The sequence below is a fragment of the Atta cephalotes genome, assembly GCF_000143395.1.
Source record: "Atta cephalotes unplaced genomic scaffold scaffold00029, whole genome shotgun sequence".
Classification (NCBI taxonomy): Eukaryota; Metazoa; Arthropoda; class Insecta; order Hymenoptera; family Formicidae; genus Atta; species Atta cephalotes.
This window is the reverse complement of record NW_012130093.1, coordinates 3374883-3382061: the sequence shown is the minus strand read 5'-3', so window position 1 is coordinate 3382061 and position 7179 is coordinate 3374883. Positions and strand designations below refer to the sequence as shown.

Sequence of the window (7179 nt, the reverse complement as noted above, 5' to 3'; positions counted from 1 at the left end):
CAATCCTATAACCTACTTGAAGATTATCGCGAAAAATCCGTCGCTGAAGCGTTTTACGAGCACGAATTGCATCGCGCTACTCATCCGGACGTGTATTTCATGAAGAAAGTACTGCAAGAAGGGAAACAAGATGTATGTCAAGTGGCTGGGATTTGATGGATCGCATAATTCATGGATACACAAAAAAACAATGTTATTTAATAAAATTTTGATATATTTTATTTCTACATATAAAAAATATATCAATGTAAATATATAAACGTGTAAAATATTTTTTTTTATTATCCTTTCTATTTTCGTTTTAGAGTATACAGATATAAATGTACATGAAATGAAAAATAATTATAATACATCATAAATGGTACTACATAAAACATAATAGTAATATTTATATAAATATAAAAACATGCATTACATGCAAATTATAATGATAATAGTAGTATAATACTAACATGTACACTGTATGAAAATATTTAAAAAAAATATATATATATATATATATACAGGAAAATATACATGAAGTACAAATTAAGATAATACATAAGAAAATTATAATACATAAAGCATAATAGTAATACATATACACTATATGAAAATATAAAAAAATGTAAGATCATAATAATAATAAATGTTGATACATATATTACAAAGGCATCTATCAATGCTCCCATGGTAACGTCTCCGGTACGACATATCGTTTGTCATCACATGGATTCAGAGCGATTTTCGATTCGGATATCGTGTACACCTCGTGTAATTTATATCATACACACAACTAACGGCGAATAATTTCGATCTCTTCATTCAAACATCGCGTGTAATCATCGAACGTTATCGTTCGCGCTACAACGTTATTCGTTGTACATTTCACCTTTTTAGTGTCCTTCTTGCCGTCCACTCTCACCGCGTACATCTTCGTTCTCAGTCCAACGAAATCGATCATTAGCGCACCATTATTTGCATCCTTCATCAAACTGGGTACTTTTTTGTTCACGAGAGGCACACCGTACGCATTGTCCGTCGGATAATCGCTCGTGTCAAATCTAGCGATATCGCGTTTCATAGTCTCGTAAACGTTCTCGCATTCTATATGATAAATGAGACTGTCCGTGTCGATGTACATAATTTTAAATTTGTCGCGAAAGAGTGGTAACATATACTCGTGATGAAATTCGTACAAACTTTCGATATTTCGAGTATACACATACCCATAAATCGGCTTGTTGAACTTCGCTTCGAGTTTGCGCAGTTCTACAGTGATCAATTTTCGCAAAGACGCAATGGCTGTGGAAATTCGATTTTGCGATCATTGACTCCGCGCCATATCGACCCATTTTGTTACTAATTTTACATCGACGTGATTTCGAACATTCTCCATAGTTTTATCGAATACCACGTTGTTCATTAATTTATATAAATTTTTCTCGAAATTTTTTGCGCGAGTTCTGAAATTTGTATTGCGTTCAATGTACTCGCGAAGCGAAGATTGTGCGAATTGTAGCACTCGATAAATCTTTGTTACGCGAAGATCGTGACGAGTTCATTGCAAGTTTCGATAGTGGGTGATGTAACGCTGCTTATTGTACAGCGTCACTAGAAGTTTATCCTCGCGTTTGTCGGGTGGCTTATCGCGCATCGGACAGAAAGGTAGATCAAAGTTGGTCGTGTAGATGCTATGGATATTCAAGATCGATCTCGAGAATGTAACCGATGAGTGAATTCAGAGATCGCGCCCACGTCAAAGTTCACAGTGTCTTCGATCCATCGAAATTCGGCGTATGGTAATGGATGACACCCATATAAATTGTTAACATCGTAATATATCAAGATAGCTTCGATGAATCGTACGAACACATGTACTGTTATTAACCTGTGCGTATCTGCTTGAACATTGACTAAGGCCGCGCTTGATGAACATGATTATATCGATGTCGATGAGTAATTCAAACTTTATTTTATAACTTTATATTTTAACATCGCGTCCCACGTGGCAAACTAGGCAATGTGTAGTAATGCGCAGAATCGAGACCGACGCAACTTTCGCGGAAGTTTTTGAAAATGTCGGCCAATAACAAAACATCGGTTTTCAAGTTTACAAATCACCATACTCGCCGAGCATTTCGGATGGAGAACGCTTCTAGACATTCGCGGCGTAATCGCTTTCGAATATTGTATCGCCTGTCAACGAAAATGATTCGCGCGGTGGTAAACATGTGCCTTGCAATTTTTCGACGCAGTCAACATACTCGTACGGAAAGACATCTTTACAAATAGTCAATAATTCTTCATCTGATAGTGTGAATTTGTGTTAAATTGAAAGTTAAATTGAAAATTTAGAACATATGATTTTTAATTTGTCTCTGTTTAGAAACGCTAGTTTATCGAGGCCTGCATTTAAAAATTTGAAAAAATCAATGAATCTTAATTTTACACAATTTTTTTGAAAATTCTTTTCATTTTTGTCTTTGATGCTATCGACATGTTCATGAAATATAATTTTCTTTGATTATCGGTAATATTATACATCTACATCGTATGCGGTAGCAATTTCCTTAATTTTAAAATGTGCATCGTAGTCCGATAAATTGTGAAAAACGAATATATAATGAATTTTTATAATTAAGATTGCAATTTGCATGCGCTGGACAGGTATCTATTAGTGAGATGACAATGATCGTGAACCCTCCTGATGTCCGACGCGAACGGTTTCTCGCAAATGTGGCACCGTGTCGGTATATATGCGTTACGGTACGCCTTCCATTGTTTTTTTGACAACATTCCCATGGGCTTGTTACGATATTTTTCACTCGATGCACCAAATCATTGAGTTGTCGCGTGAACCACGCTATACAGTCTTGAAAGTGATACGACGAAAGTGATACGACGCGTTGTCGTACGCGCATCGCACGTGTCGTATCACGTAGTATCTTATACTAAATATCTCGTGATGTTGATATGTGTACGATGATATGTGTGCATCGTCCCTGTTAGGATTTGTTTTTCATAGAACGCACTAAGTCAGCGTAGATGATGAATGGGACGCGCTTCTTATTGCAGTGGTTCCCAAATTCAAGCCACTTATCATCCTTGCTCGGCAGTCTGATCGCGCAGTCATTGATCTTCTGGCAGTCCATTGCGTGCGACTGCAATTTTTCGTTCGTACTGAAATAACGAAGGCACATGTACCATAAATAATAGAGAAATCATTTTTCAGTATTTCCTTTTTACTGCTTTTGTATTGGTTTTTTTAATTATACTTATTGATCGCAGAAAAAAATTTCTTGATCTTTTTGCCACTAATCTGCGAGCTCACGAGACGGGATTTTTTATCCCGCCATGCTCAACACCTTCATTGTGTGAATCTTGTATGTATAGCTTATTGACATGTCTTCCTTCTCGTCATTGGTTAGCAGAGGAAGGACTTATTTATTCTCGATGCCGTATATATTGATCGATATCGCGTTCAACCGAATTTAGAATTCGAATTTAGAAATGTCTCTTAAAATTGGAAACTCAATGTTTGTGAGATTCAATACTATCGTATAATGCGGATACAATTCCCGATCTGTATTTTTTTCAGCCGGGTACAGAGCGACGACCACGTAAAGCATCCGTCGTACGAACACTGATTACCGCTCATTTCGTCGCTATTTCTCGTGGTACTTTGATATGATCCCGCGCGCATGGGGTTTAATTTATTTGAACATTGATAATCAAATTCAATATACGTGACAATGCCCACCTGCTATCGCGTTCTTGGAACTCTTCGAGCGATGCTAAGATAAGCTCGACGACGTATCGCTCGTACCACTCGCGTAAATCGGTGTATCGGTATATCTCGCTGTTCTTTGTAATTATGATCTTATTAACACGTTTATCCTTCGTCGCGAACTCACCATTGAACACGTGTTTACTTTTACACTACCGTGTCTTTCTACAGCGTCCCGCACTCGCTCTAGAACTACATTGCCAGCGTCTTCTAAAAACCGCTACGGCTTGATGTGATTAGAGTTTATCACCGCACTTGTCAATATACTCTTAAACGCGGCGTCGAACTCTCGCCAGACAAGAGATCGTTCGTTGCCATTCGTATACTCGCCACCAATGTGTACGAAACATCGCTCCAATTGCAACTTTGCACCGCGCGATCCTCGCCACCGCGGATTGTCTGTGTCCAACGGCGAGACACGGACGCTTGGCACGACAAAGTTCTTCGAGCCGCTCGATGCACTCGTCGCATCGTTGCAACCACGCAAAACACTCCACCAGAGTAGCGACCTGGCCGCTCCAGTAATTCGCGTTCCACTCGCTCATGTCTTTTCACAGTTTTTAGATCACGTCGCACTCTTCCATGGAGCACTTGCACGTGATTCGTTCACACATGTTGCAGCACCGTGACATATCTAGAATGTCATAACATTCTAACATCTTTTCATTATGTTTATTTGCGAAAGTACACCGTTCACTCAAAGCATTGTTCGTCGCATCTATCGACAAACAGTTTTAGTGCAAGATCGCAAAACTCTATCCATATATTGTCAATAATCAGCAGTTCGACACACTTTTCATTATCCGCAGGAATCATACTGCACGTGCACCAATCCTGGCTTTTATTTGCGATTTTCTTCGCCTACTATAATAATCGTCCTTTATTACATTGATATTTCTATTCCCTCAATGTCTCTTTTCATATTCATCGTCCTCATAACATTTGTATTCGTGGGTACACTTTCTGTCACGCGAGTAAAAATCAGTCAGAAACGGGCTGTTTGATAACTATTCCATGTTTCTCATCACGTATACCTAATTCTCGATCGTATAAGAATTGAAACCGATGATATTCACACACTTATGTCTCTTTTTTGCAGATTACCGAAAACATACAGTATCATCTACATTACAGTCTTCCCATATACATATTTTCCAGTAGCGTTTCCCTCACAATACTGTTCACAATTTTTTTCAATGTGTAAAGTGGGCACATGCTGCACGAGAATATACTATACAAAGGCCCTCTGCAATTCGTGCACGATCTACCGTCTAGCCTACCGAAAGAATCGGTCTCATGCTCTCTGTGACGTGATACATTCCTATATCGTTAATGTTAGCTATACGAATCATGCATGCTATGCATACAGTTAAAGTATCATCCGTTGTATAATAATTGTGGATCACACAGTGTTTGGCACGAGCGTTTCAACATACGGATTTCTGGAACTAATACGAATTTTTCTACGCGATCAATTTCATATTCGCTCATATCACAACCAATATAGCATTTCTTCATCGAAATCTTGACCCATTATCTCTTCAAAATCTACTTCTATTTCTTCGAACACTTCGAACACTTCGTCTCTGATATTCGCGAATTGTTTCGGATCCTGTTTCTAATATACTCGACTACGTTGGCTATGTTCTCAACGTTCGCACGATGGTTAGCCATACATTTTCCATTATTCTTATTGTCAATAACCGAAGCTATTCGTTCGTCTTCCAGGACACCAACTGCGGAACTGAGAATTTATAATTATATATTCCATTATATATTTCATTTGTGACTTCTTTGTCCCTTTGCCTATTTGGTCACACTTTCTTTAAAAATAGATAAGACAGCATTTCGAGCGGTTCTGGTTTATATTTTTCACGTTTCTCATTAGTATGTTTATATAAACAGCATCAACGCTTCTCTTAATGCGTGGCGACATGTTACTGATCTGACAGTGTATATAAACAGTATTTTTCATTCAATCAAAATTTTAGTTGCGAGCGATAAGTCATGGATCGAGTAAAAGAATATATACGTCGAAAATCGATCGAATGCAAGAGATACCGTCATCAGGTTCACCAAGTTCATGATGGAGGGAAAAAGTGAGATATTGGGAATGTCCTGGTGAGAAAGCATCAAAATCGCCAATGTTCCTCATCATCAACATTATCAGTGCCATCAAAATATAAACCAGGTATCGCATTTAGACTTGTGCTAATGCATTTTATTCTCGGCTGAAAAAACGAATAGTAATCAAAAAAAATTTTTTTCGTTCTCTTTTTCCAGAAAGCCACTGCTAGCGATGTTCGAGCCATTGGTTGCATTCGAACGTTGTCGATCGCGAAAAAATATAATAAAAAATGAGAAAAAGTCTGTGTAATAAGTGTAATACGAATAAAAAATTTTTGTTTGCATGTTTGTTTGTATGTTACTACATACATATTTTTTTTTACTCCTCATCTCGACGCGCTAATAAAAAACGTGAGCTCTTGTTATCTATACATTTGGAAAGGGTGATAAGACGATGACGGGTGGCGGGTAATAGGTAGCGGCGGCAGCGGCGGCGGCGGCCGAAAAAAATAGCGGAATGTCATATTTACGTAAAACACTCCACGTAAATACTCGACCAGGGTCCTATGTTTACGTAATATCGATAATAACATCGGGCCCTTGCTGCGTCTACGAGTACCCCTCCTCCCCCTCCCCGCGTCCCGCGCTCCCCTTTAGCCCCATGAATTAGAACTCTTGCTTTACTACTTCTGTTTGTTATGCATATAAAAATAATTTAGCTTTTTACAAATCAATAGTTATTAGGTATATAATTTATTCTTTAAATGATATTTTAAATTAATATGTATCTCTTGTAACTTCAATCTTTATGCGAGCTTTAAAAATTCATCTTTCCAAAATTATTGTACCATTCGTGTTCTCCAAGCAACACAATTAATTAAAATGTTTTACGAAGTTTATATATTACTATACATTTTTTTTATATATTGTATACATTTATTGATAATAATAATAAAATAAGTAAAGGACTGCAATTTCAAGTTGTGCGATTTTTATTTGAAAAATAATAATATTTATGTATAACACGATATACTTATATATTTAAAATAAAAAAACTCGATTTAATAAAATGTTTCATTAATATCTTTTTTTTGCAGGAGATAGATGCTAAAAATACTGAAGAAGGAGGAAGCCCTAGCTGTTGCAGAAAATACGAAGATACCTGAAGATACTAATGACGAATCTAGCAGTTGTCAGGACTCAATGAAATTACTGTCCGACTTGACAAATTCGAAGATTAGTATTCAAGGTTCAACAGTGCTTAAAGCCAGTAAGTATAGATTTGCACATAAATGTACAAAAATGTGTAGATGACAATACTCTTGTCATCGAAAGCACAGGCC

At 37.3% G+C, this 7179-nt stretch overlaps 1 pseudogene; it reads right to left on the bottom strand.

Annotated features, from left to right (window-relative positions):
* Window positions 1–775: 775 nt before the first annotated feature.
* Window positions 776–3678, bottom strand: LOC105620825 (annotated as a pseudogene).
* Between the last annotated feature and the right edge of the window lie 3501 nt (window positions 3679–7179).